Genomic DNA, 16,418 nt, shown 5'->3' with positions numbered 1-16,418 from the left:
TCAAAATCATTTGGCAGAATGCCTCATCACCAGAACTTTCAAACAAGCACCAAGATGTAGCTTGGCTGGTGGTGAGAAGGGCCCTTCCCGTCAGATCCTTCCTGCACACCCGGAATCTCACCGCCTCCGCACGCTGCCCTCAAGGTGGCTGTAGTGGGGAAGAGACTGTTGCCCACCTCCTTCTGCTCATTCCGAGCAGCTCTGTCACACAGGAGTCTGTGTTCTATGGTCTGTTCCCAGGGACGTATACCGAGATAAACATCAACTGCTGCTGTAGGACCATCAACTCGGTGAAAGATGCTCTTTGGTCTGCCCGAAACTTGCTGGTCTTCCAGCGCATAGAGTTGTCCACGACCAAGTGTTGCAGACTGGCACATTCCAAGGTCCAGGACTACGTGCTGAGGGACGCACTAAAGCTTGGGGCAGCCGCGGCAAAGGCTCAATGGGGAAAGGCCACTGTGTAAGGTCCTCCCGCCATAGTACACCAAGGGGCTGGAACCTGTGGAAAACCCTTCGGGCTATATGCACCAAAGATGTTTTTGCTGTCTAATGCAAATATACATTGCAGGTAAAATGGAATAGAAAGAGTTGTGAGGCAACTCATGTTCTGTATCGAACTGTCAAATTTGAACTGTTTTGTAATATATTACAAATTTTTATGAATAAAGTAAATTTTGGGGGAAAAAAATAATCAGTGCAAAGAGCTGTTGACGACCGAGTGTTGACGACTGGCACGTTCCAAGATCCAGCACTACGTGCTGAGGGGCTGCTAAAGCTTAGGGCAGCTGCCACAAAGGCTCAATGGCGTAGGACCATTGTGTAAAGTCCTCCCTCCATAGTTTGCTGAGAGGCTGGAACTCATGTAAAATACCTGCAGCTGTATGCACCAGAGAAGGTTTGACATGAAATGTTGCCTGGGCTGGAGCATTTCAGTTATGAAGACAGACTGGATAGACTGGAGTTGTTTTCCTTGGAGCGGAGAAGGCTGAGGGGGGACCTGATTGAGGTATACAAAATTATGAGGGGCATTAATAGGATAGATAGGAAGAAACTTTTTCCCTTAGCGGAGAGGTCAATAACTAGCGGGCATAGATTTAAGACAAGGGGCAGAAGGTTTAGAGGGGAGTTGAGGAGAAATTTCTTCACCCAGAGGATGGTTGGAATCTGGAACACACTGCCTGAAGGTGTGGTAGAGGCAGGAATCCTCACGACATTCAAGAAGTATTTAGATGAACACTTGAAACGCCATAACATACAAGGCTACGGGCCAAGTGCGGGGAAATGGAATTAGGATGGGTTCTTGATGGTCAGCGCAGGCGTGTTGGGCCGAAGGGCCTGTTTCTGTGCTGTAAAACTCAATGACTCTATGAAATGTAAATGTGCATTGTAAATATAACCTGTAAAGGCATGTCTAGTGAGGCACCTCATGCACTGAATTGAAGAAACTGATCTGTATTGCACTTTATGTAATGCATTTTTACAAATAAAATATATTTTTGGAAAAACAATTACCCCTCTGAAACTGACCGCAACTTCAGGATAATAAAAGCAAAATACTACAGATGCTGGAAATCTGAAATAAAAACGGGAAGTGTTGAAAATACTGAACAGGTCTGGCAGCATCTGTGGAGACAGAAACAGAGTTAACATTTCAGGTCTGTGACCTTTCATCAGAACTGATGTTGTGCAGATTAGCTCAGTAATCCTGAAGTTGTAGTCTGTCACTCAGGGCTCTGACGCAGGTTGTGCTGTGTGCACACCACACCCGCCGCACCCCACCCCTCTCCACCCCACCCCTGCCCCCGAGCCAGCAATCATGAAATCGGTGAGAATTTCAACTTTCCTGCTCTCACATTGCTATTTGTAACCCCATGAAAAGTTATACCTTTTTCAATCAGATATAACTGTGTTTTTAACTGTGATGTGATTTTAAAAAATTGATGAACAGAACTTGCCCTGAAAAAGTAATTTTATGTTCGTGGATTTTCGTAGATAATTTAAGATTCAACTTTTAAACTTTTTTTAAAGTGTTTTTTCCAGAATAATTTAGCTTTTTCCTTTACCCCATGTGTATGACCCAATCTTTAATTTGCTGTATGTAAAATTCTTTGAAAGTGATTAGATTTTATTACTTTTAGTTTCCTGTTCGGATGTCTGTGAAAATCTTTTCAAGTAATTGGCTACTTGGACCACCTGATGACATCACTCCAGCTCCACTCTTATGAATCCCCAGTAAAGAACGTTGCAATCAGTTGCAGGATCACTGCACGGTGATAGAGACGAAATTCTTGCCAGCGAGATTGCTTGATCTCTCAGCAAGATTTGCTTCATGGTAAGCGGCGAGCGCCCTTGCTTTGCCACTGACTGCGAACTCTGGGCAAAATAATTTTCCCAGCACAGAGCAGTGGTGTAATGCTGTTTTTCAGACTAGAGGGAAGTGTACATTGGTGTCCCCCAGGAGTTATTGTTGGAATTATTGCTCTGTCTCAACCCTGTCATTACCTCCTTATTGTGAAGCTCTGAGTCATCTCACTGCATGTAAGGAGTACTATATAAAAGCAAGCTGATCTCATCATCTTCTCATAGCATCTTTGGTACCAGCATGCCATTTGGAATTGAAACCGAATGCGCAGATGGTAATCCCATGTTACTGAGTTCTCCATTGGAATAAATGTAAGAACTCAAAAATCAACTGAAGAACTGTAACAAGTTTATGGTTTTATCCAATTATTTCATTAATATTGGACAAAGTGTAGTATTTACATTCATAAATATCATTGGACAATGCAACAAATATTTGCATTAATGTGTGGAACTGAACATAATTACATTGCAAGATGCCCCTCCTCTAGGACCCATAACAATTTCTTTGTACAAGCATTTCCTTTTGTAAAATAATCAGATAGTTGATGACTTGCATCTACCCATTTTATTTTGGAGACTTCCTTTCTCCAGCATTTGTTTCAAGCCAGCAAAGTCAATTCGTAACCTTTTCTCACTCACACTTTTTGTAGACTGTGCATTATCTCACAAGGGACAATTATCTACATAACATTCAATGAGTATCCTATCTTCAGTATGTCCCTTGTACGGAATCTTACCTAAAATATTTGACAAATAGAACCCCATATCCACTGCCTCCATAATTGTTTCTGCAGCTAAAGTACTTTTAACAACCCTTTTTATTTTCTTAGCTTCCCAAGCTAAAGGACAACATTTCCCATTTTCAGCCATCAGAAATATTATGAAACCAGTTGCACTCGAATACCCATCAGGAAGATTAGCATGTGAAGCATCACTAAAAATGATTCGTTTCATATTCCTTGGGTCACCTAAGGATGGGAATCTAAGTATGCATTTCTCCAGATTTAATTTTTTGAATGTTTTATTTTCCCTGAAGCACTCTCAACTTTCGGATGTTTCATCATAGTACTTAACTCCAACACATCAAAACTAGCATCTGGCCTAGTCTGAGTATACACACAGTTCAATCGATCAATCAACAAACAATTGTTCTGTCTCTGCTTTAGATACAACATCATCTTTCTGTGATGACCGATCACGATTAACCAGGATAGGAGTAACAGTCTCTAAATAGGATTGTTGATTTAAAGTTATTCCAGACCTACTCTGCTTAATATCTAAACCAATATATTTAAGAGCCCCACAAGCCTGACTCCCAATCTTAAATTCTACTCCAGTCTTATAAATAACACAGTTCTCAGATTCCACAGTACCACTCCATAAGAAATCATCAACGTGTATCATGAAGATGCCTGAAATCTTTTCTTTATGATACCAATAAAACATTGTGGGATCTGCTCTTAGTTGAACGCAACAAAAAATACCACACCCTGGAAGTATCATTCAGGCCATAGACACATTTGTTTAGCTTTTCACAGTTTTCCTTCTGCATCTGCCGCCTCTTTAGGCAGTTTCAAAAACATTTCTCTCTGAAAAGTCTCACCTTGCAGGAATGCGGTTTTTATGTTAATGGATCGACACTCCCATGAATTTGTGACCAAAAGAGCTAAAAAGATTTTCCAGGTTACTTTTCCAGATGTGGGAGAGTCCACTCTAACATCTGTACCACCCAGTCGCTCTTCAAAACAGTACATATCTATCTATATGACAAGGCCGGCTGTCCCTTATCTGGTGCCTTAAAATAAACACCAAACTCTCTCCAACTGTCTAATTCCTTCTGTTTTGCCTCTCTTATTAGTTTATCTTCAAGTTTATTGACAGCCACCAAAACTTCATGGGCACAAGGACTTCTGCTTCTAGTTCTATTGCAATAATTATATTGTTCTGTGGCCCTCATTTCATTGTGTAATTTATTCAAGCTATGGCCTCTACTTGCACATTGATGTCTTTCGGGTCTACTACTGTAGGATCTGCCTCTCGCACTATGGGAGCCTCTTTCTCCAGTACATGATCGTTTTCTGATGCAAGAGTCACTTCCAGACCCACTATTAGAACTTGCACTGTGCTTTCTTACTCTCCACTCTTTCACCCCATTCTGCCAGTCCATGGACCTCACTTCTTGGCCATCATCCTGAATATGCAACAAATAGGCTTTTATTAGATCGTCTTTCTTGTAAATTTCAGCCAAGAATTCGAACAAAAGATCCAAATCTTCCTCACTATCCAACTGACATCCATCCATCTCACAAAATGCTTTACGTCTGATTCTACTTTTGGTGGAAAGTGACAACTCCAAGGCCATACCTTGTTTGCTCTTTGGTAGGGACGTAACCCCTGTCCACATATCTATTTCATTCTTCCACTGGTCATGTAGTTCAAACTCAGAGAACATCAGAGAGTAATCATATCCCGACAATTTACACTTGTTTTCTGCCATTTTCCACAATAGCCACTGGAATTTTAGTTTTCTATGTGATTTTTTTTTTCTTAGTTTCCAACCTTCATCTTTCGACAACCGTTCTCTGCTACCACGTTCTATTCCAGAAAGCTTGTTGCAGAATGAAACTGGAGCCAATTTTTACTCAGTCATACATTTATTTTGAAGAGTAAAAGCTCCTTATTCTAACCTCCCCTCAGTTTCAGTAGGTGTCTCCTTACATGTGCTCAAGTAAGACCCTAATTAACACTGTGCATATAATTAAACACAATTTTTATACAATTAACACCTCCTGCCCTAGTATACCAAGGGACAGGAACCCATGTAAAATCCCTCGGGCTGTATGCATCGGAGAATATTTGACATGAAATGTAAATGTACATTGTAAATATAACCTGTAATGGCTGGTGCAATGAGGCGCCTCATGTACTCCATTGAAAGAAACTTTATGTACTTTATGTAATGTCAAATTTGAACTGTTATGTAATGTATTTTTGCTAGTTTTCTCCCCTCCTTTCCTTTCATTGGGGGAGGCAAATCATCACATCCAAACTAATCCTGTCCTCAAATGCAAATTCTTCCTTTCTTACCTATCCACACATGCTCATTTCAGCAGGAGTCACTGAACAGCGGCAAGAAATACTGCCTGTGTGGAGTTTGCAAGTTCTCCCTGTGTCTGCGTGGGTTTTCTCCGGGTGCTCCGGTTTCCTCCCACAAGCCAAAAGACTTGCAGGTTGGTAGGTAAATTGGCTATTATAAATTGCCGCTAGTATAGGTAGGTGGTAGGGAAATATAGGGACAGGTGGGGATGTTTGGTAGGAATATGGGATTAGTGTAGGATTAGTATAAATGGGTGGTTGATGGTCGGCACAGACTCGGTGGGCCGAAGGGCCTGTTTCAGTGCTGTATCTCTAAACTAAACTAAAAAAACTAAACCTTCCTATTTTTCCCTCCCTACTCAAGTATGTTGAGGTTAGTTGTGGCTCAGCTACCAATCTGACTAAAATTACCTAATGCAGCACAGAACAGGGAGGAAACCTATGATCTTCTAGAGATGTATGCCCCAACTATTCCCTGCCTCAAATGACTGCACCATCGTGACAGCGCTTCTCTAACACTTTTATCATTATGGCTCCAGGATTATTTCCACAGAGTATTCTTGATCATGTAATGATACTGGAAGACAGTTTGTGCCAAAGTAAAATCTGAGGAAGACTTGCCGCTGAGCTGATGGACCAGTGATTATTGTTGAGAAAAAGTTGCAGGTGAAACTAGTGAGGGAAGAACAAACACTTCGAAGGGGAATTTAGCCCCCAGTAATGGGTGGGTTTGGGTTGGATCAAGATTTTAAAAGCCTCAAGCACAAATCCAATCCACTTTGAGCCTGACCATTTTCAGTTTTAACAGAGGCAGCGTGGGATCGTACGGGTGCGGGGTGGGGGGGCTGGTGTAGGAGGCGGGTTGCTCATTTAAATATTTTAATAAAGCTGCGTGCCTATATTTTATCTCTCTTCCAGGTTTAATCCTAGTCTGTCAGGTTTTCTGAGCCTCGGAAAACCTGGCAGTTAAAGGGAAGTGAGGACTACTGCATAGAAGAGGTAAGTGCTTTTCCAGCACTGCTTGTGGACCAGGAGGAGCAGAAGGGCCTCCAAGTTAACCTGCTTCCCGCCCCATGAATGGGCTCCCATGATCATGGACACTGCCGCACCCCGTCTGCAATCAGTGACTCCCCGCCCCACAGATCGACACCCCCGGTAACCACTAACCACACACCCCCCGCTGAAAAACAACCGACTCTGCAGTCCCCCCTTCTCTGCCCTATCTATCTACGAACTCCCACAATCACACCCTGACACCCTAAACCACACTGTATCCAATGACCACCCCTTATGATCTCTACCCTGAGCAGCACGAGATCTTCCTGCTCCTGGGCTGCAGCCTCTTCTGGAGTACCACGGCCTGACAGGGTGCTAAGCCTGTCTATCAGGTTGGCTTCCAGGTGAGCATCCTGTTCAAAATAAGCGCATACACTGTAGAGTTAAAACTCCATGGCATTCATGGAAACCCAAACTGACCAGAATTCATCCCGCCACTGCCTGGAAATCCAATCCAGTAAAGATAAAGGCCTTATTGTCCACCACAAAAAATAAACTATTATACTCAATCTTATGAGCTACTGTATTCAATGTGTTAATGGGCCAGAATTTACAGTAGCTGGCAAACTGCATTATTAAACATGCCCTTTCCCATTTAATTCCTATGAGATTTTTTTAATGGCACAATACTGCAAATGGGACATCCATAAAGCCTAGCGCCCTCTACAGAGCATCTGGGACCTGTGTTAACAATACAAGCACCTGTGTATCTCCTTAACCAATCAGATTGAAAAAGTGTGAAAGAGCATTGCAGAGTCTGAACCAGGAACGGTTAGTTAGAAAAGTGAATTTAATGTCAAATCAGGTACATAAAGCAAATTAAAGAGAGAAATTAAATATTGGATTAAGAGAAAGGGATAAAAGAGACAATGAAAATGTTTAAAGAATATATAAATCTCCAACAACAATTAAAGGCTTGAAGAATGAGATTCCATCCTTGAAAAAGTTAATTTTTAGTGCCAGAAAGGTTGTTTGGCAGCAATTAAGACTTACCACACCATTAAAAAGGATACTTGGTCTGAAATGGATAATGCCTAACTGTGGTGAGTTTAATCCATATTGTCAAGGAAACACTATATGCCAAATGAGAAATATTAATTCATCGGTTGGAAACTGACATCAGACTTTTAATGGAGAAAATCCTAGAGTTAACTTTTAAAAAACTAGCAGCCAAGATGGCTTCCACAATTTGCATCTGAAACACCTTTGCACATTCCAAGGCCCAACAGGAGACAGAAGTTTGAGAAGCCCTGGACCCAGAACAATGGCTTGCTCTAAGTAATTGAATTACCTAGGGTTGCTTCATTAGCAAGGCAGTCAAGGCAATCCTGACATATTGGGCTGCATTTTACTAGCTCACCACCAACCTCAGCAGCGAGCTTCCAAAATGACAGTCTGCCTGCGCGGACCGCCCGTCAGGGAGCTGCCGCGATATTAATCACGGCAGCTCATTCAAATGGCTGGGGCGGACAGCACCACCCCCACCCCCACCCCCCCCCCCCCACCCCGCCCAATGACGTGGAGGGAGCGGGCACTCCGTCCCCAGCAACGGCGTCTGGCACCACTGTGCAGACGCTGGTGCCATTTTTAAAGGGCTTCCAGCCCTTCAGTTTAATTTAAATTTTTAAAGTTACAGGAATTATAAATTTAAAGTGAAAAATGTAATAGAAGTTTCAAGCCCCTCTCCCACCCCTCCTATTGACTAAAAAAATTATTACTTTTCCTCTCTCCCCAAAATAAACATAGCTTGCGATCCTGACATTCCACCAGCCCCCCAAAGTTTATGAACTTTACCCCTTCCCACCACCCCCTAGACCAATCAGAAATGTTTAACCCTGCTCCCACACCCCCCCCCCCAATCCTGAAAACTTATCTGCTCCCCCTTCCCCTCCAATGTTCCGCCATACCTCACTGGTCAGGGATTGGACAGCACGGGAGTGCCAGCCAGTGACCGTAACATGGGAACGGAATGGCCGGCGCAACGAGGTAAGTATTAATTCTTTAAGGTACATGCATTGACATATTTTAATTATGTTCCAATCGCCAAGTGACGCGGGGGGGGTGGTGGTGTGTGGGTGGTGGTAGGAGCCACAAGGCCTCACCACCACCAGCAATATGGTGCCGGGCCCATGGCGGGCCTCTCCCAGGGGTATTTTCTGGGCCACCCCACCATGACCACCAATGTTGGGGGCCCAATAAAATTCGCCCCATTGACTTTGAAACAGCAAACCCGTCCGAGTGCAAATATTTGCATCTTGGGGCCAGTGGAGCCAACTTGTATCTCATTAGAAGGTTCCAGAGAATACACTGAGGCAGTCATGTGACTGTCTGTCCCATCTCTGAAAAAACTGGGAGTTTTGTTAAACATACAAGAGACAAGCAGTAACTAAGACTGCAGCAGCAGAGATGGCTGTGTGCCTCTGTTTCTCTCTCTCCAGAAAACATCAGGTTTGATAACGTTCTGCGACTGTTGATCCTCCAAGTCTACAGACTGCTACAGCCAGAGACCAAGGAAGAGAGCCCCCTACAGGTTTGCCTCCAAGAAAACCCTGCGCCAAGCGAATCAGCCACAAATTGTACTTTGACCAGCCAAAGACTTCAAGGCCAAAATTTTATTGCCCCCCAAATGAGTGGGTTGGTGGCGAGGAGAGGAATAAAACTGAGTGGGAAGCCACGGGGGCTGGCTGTTCCCAACCCCCTCCCAACCCTGCAATTTTACAAGGGCAGCGGTGGCGAGAAACGGCCTGCCCATGCCAGGCCAATTAAGGCCCTTAAGTGGCCAATTAATTGCCACTTATGAGGTTCTGCCCGCTGCCGCGGGTACTTTACCCTCGGTGGCCGAATGGCAAAAGCTTCAAGAACCCCAACTGATAACACTAGGCAGCCTTCTTGCGGGTTGGAAGGGAGCCCTCCTGATCAGGCACCCTGTGCCCCATGGAGGGCCTCCCCCGAAGCCAACCACCCCCAACGCATAACATTCCCCCCACCTCCCCTAACTGACCCCCCTTGCCTCACCAGGGCCCGGCTGATTGTCCCCGGTGAGGCCCTAGAAAACTTATCTATCTTCCGGGACCGTCCTTCACCTTGTTTTTTATTGGCCAGCAGCTCCAATAGACAGGACTTCCTGCCTCAAGGAGGTAGACCTCCAGCCCAAGACCAATTAAAGGTCTGGGGTGCGAGAAATCCTGGCCTGGCTCCCCAGGCCCAGCGGGCTCGCCACCGACTTTTTGGCCGGTGGGCGAGCCTATGGCAAGTACATCCTGCCTTAGTGTGGTCTCACCAAGGCTCTATACAATTGCAGCAAGACTTTTTACTCCTCTCAAATCCTCTTGCAATAAAGGCCAAAGACCTAAAGGAACTTCACACTGCTCAATGCTCGACAGAACGTATATAACATATAATGGAAAGCTCTGTTGGCCTCAACATTATGTTGGCAGTAAATTCTGGTCCATTAGGTTCCCATCTTTGTTTGCTGGCAATGCCACAATAAAACACCAGGTGGTGATAGAGAATGTTCTAACCCAAAGATATTCAGCATTGTCAGCCTGTTTTTAAGTTAAACTCTGTTAAAGTTAAAAAGTCATGAACACCAGTTTGTGCTAAATTAGCTTTTCTCTTCCAGGATGTTACAGGGACACTACAACTAACTGCAGAATTCCTGGGTAAGTGGTTGTTGGGAGCATAGGGGGTGAAAACCATCCACCACTCCCATTCTCCCTGCTGGAAAGGCTGTGGTCTGAATGTCAGATGAGAATTGGATGAAGCTTGGCGGTAATGCCCCTCATCTCACTGCTAATTGTGGGATCTTGCTGTGCACACAATGACTTATGTTTCTCTACACAATAATAGGTTATGCAATTTAAAGAATGAGGAGATATTTCTGAGAGATGTGAAAGGTACTAGTTAAATACAAGTCTAACTTTTTTTAATGCTTCCTTTTCCTCAGAAATATTGAACAAATCCTTGCTCCACTTATGCGTAAAGTCCTATTAAATTAAAATGTTTCCCTAGTTCTTTTTCCGAAAGCCAATTCTGTTACACATTTAGCAAGAAGAGTTATTTCTGTTACAGGTATAGTTTTGCAGTCAGCAGTACTATTCTTATCACTGGAAGCGCTAATCCATTAATTGTTCATCCATTTGGCAGAATCTAGCCATTGTAAACGTCATGGTCTCAGCTCTTCATAGTCCAATACTGTTCTAAAAGCCAGGAATGAAATATAAACCAATCAAATGACTTGTTTAGGCATATGAGCACATAGAGTTTCCCCCAATATGCAAAAGAGTCTACCTCGGAGCAACTATGTCCACAAATTCCAGATGTCTGCTTCAAGCAACTACAAAAGTAATTGCATGAGTATTTTCCTTATATAGTCAACTCTGCATTATGTTAGAGGTCTATAAAATAATTAAGGTCAGATAGAATTCATTCCGATTTAAGAGATTGGGGAAGACCAGTGGATACAAATTAAAACTATGTAAGAATAAGAATAGACTGGATGTTAGGCAGCTCTTCTATTCTCAGAGAGTGATTAGCCTTTGGAATACATTGCCGACTGGTGTAGAGAGTGCTGACTCTCAGCCTTCAAGAGGGAGCTGGCTCAGTTCCTGACTGGGGGCAGAGATTGCTTCATAGAATCATAGATTAGAGTCATAGAAAGTTTATGGCACAGGAAGAGGCCACTTGGCCCATCGTGTCTGTGCCGGCCGAAAAATGATCCACCCAATCTAATCCCACCTTCCAGCATTTGGTCTGCAGCCCAAATTGAAGATAGATAATAAATAAATAAAGAAATGTCTTGATAGGTAACACTTGGTCCCTGTGATTTCCTGGAATGGTTTTGACCTCTTGAGGAGATCAGAGAGGAACTTTACAGAATTATTTTTCCTTATTGACCATTTTTTGCCTCACCCAGGAATTTACATAGCTGCGGGGGCTGGATGGGAGGGACTTAGAGGAAATGAATGGGGTTTAGCCATTGTGGTCCAGATATCATGGCGTGGGGAAGGTTTGATGGACCAGTTGATCTTCTACTGGTCATAATTTTAATCCCCAAAGACAGATGGGTTGGAGGTGAGTGGCTAGGTAAAAATTTTAAAATTCTCAAACCTGACTCCAATCTACTGGAGGCATGTCATGGGGCTGGGTGACTAACCTGCTCTCAGGACGTGGATCAGTCATAAGATGCGTGCCTCTATTTTATCTGAATTTTTATTTTTAACACAGAGGCCAGGATTCCCAGGTCTCTGGAATCCTTGTCGGTAAAAGGAGGCGAGGTCGGATCTATGAGGTAAGTCTCTTCATCACACTGTTTGTGGGCCAGGAGGAGCCAGAGTGTCCCCCCAGACCCAGCAGGTTAACCTGCCATCGACTGTCCCCCACTCCCACAATGTCTGATTCACCCCCACCCCATCGTAGGGGGACAGACAGGCATTTCTGTAACTGTCATGGTGTGTTGCCTCCCTGGTGCTAGTGTAAATGACATCATGGAGAGGGTTCAGAATATTCTGTAGGTGGAAGGAAGTGAGCCATAGGTTGTGGTACACATCAGTACCAACGACATAGAGAGGGCAGGTATTGAGGTCCTACAGTCAAACTTTCAGGAGCTAGGGAAGAAGTTAAAGGTAAGACCTCAAAGGTACTAATCTCTGGATTACTCCCAGTGCCACATGCTAGTGAAGTAGAAATAGGAGGATAATGAGGATCAAAGCATGGCTTGAGGCATGGTGCAGGAGAGAGAGTTACAGATTCTTTGGGCATTGGAACTACTTCTGGGGCAGGTGGCACCTATTCAAAAGGGTCAGGTTGCACTTCAACAGGACTGGGACCAATATCCTCATGGGGAGGTTCACGAGTGTGGTTGGGGAGGGTTTCAACTAAATTGACATGGGGATGGGCACCTGCATGTAAAAACAGAAAAGGGGAATAAGGTACATAAAGAAGTGAGAGTGTTGCATAGTACTAGAGAATGAGGTAGTACCAGATTAGACAGGAGCATACTAAGAAGGACTATAAAGAATACAAAGACAGGTTTAGAATGAGTGCATGTAAATGCACAAATGTGGTGAATAAGGTTGGTAAGCCACAAGAACAAATGTTGTTCATCCTCCTAGGCAAAGATGACCTTGTCCATCATCTGAGGTTTTTGATAGGGTTCCGCTGGGTATGCAGGTGACTGCTAAGGCCGATTTATGACCGGAAGGTTCTGCTGCAGATAGGGCAGGATACCGCAGACGATTGAGTTTTGGACAAGCTGCTGGCTCGGGATTTCCTCTTCTTGTGTTTTCTCTCTGCCTCTGATATGCACTTGCTTTCGAAGGAAGCTGTACCCTTTTTTATTTGGTTGCGCCAAGTGCAGCGATCTTGGGCGAGCTTCTCCCCAGGACTCGGGGTCAATATCAAAATTCCTAAGTGAAGCCTTCAGAGTGTCCTTGTAGCGCTTCCTTTAACCGCCATGAGAGCACACCCCAGACTCAAGCTCTCCATCGAAGATTCACTTTGGTAAGGGAAATGTCATGCATTCTGGCTACATGACCAGTCCAACTCAGTTGTGACTGTCTCAATATGGTATGAATTCTTGGCATGTCAGCTTGGCTGAGCACCTAAGTGTCTGGTATTTTGTCCTACCATCTAATCTTTAGAAGCTTCCAAAGGCAGCTCAAGTGATAGTGGATGAGCTTCCTGGCATGACGCTGGTACGCAGTCCAAGTCTCACAAGCATTGAACAGAGTGGGCAGGATTGTTGCTCTATAGACTTTCAGTTGATAGGCAGACTTACTCCACTTTCTTCCCAGACTGATGTTCAAAGTCTGCTGAAGGCTATACTTGCTTTGGCTACAAAGATACAAAGACAGGTTTAGAATGCATGTATGTAAATGCACAAAATGTGGTGAATAAGGTTGGTGAGCTACACGCAGTAGTAACCATGTGGGAATATGATGTAGTGGCAATAATGGAAACATGGTTTAAAAATGTTGAGGACTGGGTGCTTAATATTCAAGGATATAAAGTGTTCAGACAAGATAGGGAAGGAAAAAAAGAGGTGGAGTGGCAATACTGATTAGGGAAAGCATTGTAGTGTTGGAAAGAGAGAATGTCTTTGAGGGGGGCAAGGACAGAATCTATTTGGTTAGAGTTTAGAAGCAAAAAGGATATGATCACATTTCTGGGGTATTGTATAGGCCTCTAAATAGTGAGAGAGCAGATGGAGGAGCAAATCTGCAGGGAAATCACAGAGATGTGCAAGAACTATAGAGTGGCGATATTAGGGGACTTTACCCAACTATCGATCGGGTTAATGTTAGAGAAAAGGGAAAGAACGGGGAGGAAATTCACTTCTTTGACCAGTATATTCTCGGTCCAACTAGGAAGATAGCATTGCTGGATCTGGTGCTAGGAAATGAGGTAGGCCAAGTGGACCATGTGGCAGTGGGAGAACCCTTGGGTAAGAGTGATCATCTTATCTTACTAAGGTTTAGTAATGGAGAAGAGCAAGGAACAATCTAAAGTAGTACTTCCAAAGTGGAAGAGGGCTACCTTCAATGGGATGAGAGGGTACCTAGCCAGGGTAAAATGAAACCGAAGACTGACAGGAAAAACTGTAACTGAACAAGGGGTCATCTTTAAGGAGGGGATGTTTCAGGTACAGGCTAGGTACATCCCAACAAGGCCGGAAGGTAGGGGAGCCAAGGCCAGGGCTCCTTAGATGACAAGGGAGATAGAGGATATGATGAAATAAAAAAAGAGGGTGTACAATGCAAGTCTAGTGAATTCTTCATCTGAAAACCAAGCCAAATACAATAAGTTGAGAGGGGAAGTGAAGAGGAAAATAAGACTGGCAAAGAGAGAATATGAGATAGAATGGAAATTAACAAAAATGGGAACCAAAAATCTTCTACAAGTATGTAAATAGTAAGCGAGTAGTAACAGGTGTGTTAGGGGCAAAGAGGGTGATGTTTGCTTGGAGATGCAGTGCAAGGCTAGAATACATAATGAGTACTTTGTATCAGTGTTTACTAAGGAAGAGGATGCTGACAAAATATCGGTAGAAGTGGAGATGGTAGAGGTAATGGATGGGGTCAAATTGACAGGCAGGATATACTGGAAAGGCTGGCTATGCTAAGTCACCTGGTCCGGATGGCTTGCATCCCAAGTTGCTAAGGAAAGTGGGAGTGGAGATAGTGAAAGGGCTTGCCAAAATCTTCCAATCTTCCCTAGATACGGGGAAGGTGCCAGATGATTGGAAAGTGGTATGAAGAAAGGGTATAAGAACATTCCTAGTAACTACAGGCCGGAAAAGGGAGAGACAACATAGACTTAATGGCACAGTTCTAAAGTGTGCAGGGACAGAGGGACCTGGGAGTCCATGTGCACAGATCCTTGAAGATGGCAGGACATATTGAGAAAGTAAATAGTACATCATATGGGATCTTGGGCTTTATATATGGAAGTCATAGAGTCATACAGCATAGAAACAAGCCCTTCGGCCCACCAAGTACTGAGTACAAAAGCAGGGAGGTTATGCTGAACTTTTATAAAGCTCTGGTTAGGCCACAAACAGCGTATTACATCCAGTTCTGGTCATCACACATTAAGGAAGGATGTGAGGGCCCTTCAGAGGGTGCAGAGGAGATTTACCACAATGGTTCCAGGGATGAGGGATTTTTGCTACAAGGTTAGGTTGGAGAAGCTGGGGTTGTCCTCCTTTGATCAAAGGAGAGATTTGATAGAGGTGCACAAGATTATGAGAGGTTTAGATAAGGTAGACAAAGAAAAGCTATTGGTACAAGGACTAAGGGACACTATTTAAGGTTTTGGGGAAGAGATGCAGGAGGGATGTGAAAAAGAACTTTTTTTTGCAGCAAATGGTAATGACCTGGAACTCACTGCCTACTAGGGCGGTGGAAGCGGAGACGATTAAAGATTTCAAAAGAAAATTTGATGGGCACATGAGGGAAATAAACTTGCAGCCGACAGGGATAGAGAAGGCGAATGGAACGGACTGGATTGCTCTACAGAGAGCCAGCATCGATGTGAGGGGCCAAATGACCTCCTTTTCTGCTGTAATGAATCTATGACTCCGAGTTTATAAACAGATAATAACAACAACTTACATTTACATATCACCTTTAACATTGTAAAACCTGCCAAGGGTTTTATGGAGATATAAAGAAAGAGGACACTGAGCCATTAAGGTAGGTTTTAAGAATAGTCTTAATGAGGTGAGGGAGGTGGAGAGGCAGAAGGATCAAGGGAGGGAATTCCAGAGAATGGAATCTAAGCAGCTGAAAACACAGCCGCGAACAGGAGGGTGAAGGAAAGGCCAGTGTCAGATGAATGGGAATATAGGGTGTAGGGTTCCCTGCTAACAATCAGCTCTCTGCTAACCTTAAAAAAGATGAAAATGTTTTAAAAGTCCCAAGGTGATTCACTGCACCTGGGAACTTTCTAAACTGATGAAAGCTGAGCTGAAGCAAAGGAAGGCGATATCCTTGAAGTGGCCTTGCACAACTCATTGAAATGTGATTGGGGGTGACTTCACATCTGAATTATACCGCACAAATTACAATGATGCAAAGCACAAACCAGTTGATACAAACTATACACCAAAAACTAACCCATGAGAGACTCGACCAAATGTAACTGTTAGAGAAATATTCAATTGACATTAACTCTAAAATCACACATGTCGATATTAAAAGAACTACAGCCACTCTCAGGTAAAGAACCAAACAAAAATAAAGTACTTATTGGTTTTTTTTCATAGTTTGATTTATTGTTGAAAAACAAAACCTCTACTTTGTTATTTGACTTTCAAGATGCGTCATTATTTTAAGGATTTGATGACATCCCAAGTAAGAAAGCAAAACAGGAAAAGAACCCCCCATCCCCCCATTTCGGCT

The sequence above is a fragment of the Heterodontus francisci genome, chromosome 19, assembly GCF_036365525.1.
Source record: "Heterodontus francisci isolate sHetFra1 chromosome 19, sHetFra1.hap1, whole genome shotgun sequence".
NCBI lineage: Eukaryota > Metazoa > Chordata > Chondrichthyes > Heterodontiformes > Heterodontidae > Heterodontus > Heterodontus francisci.
Note: the sequence above shows the minus strand (reverse complement) of the source record.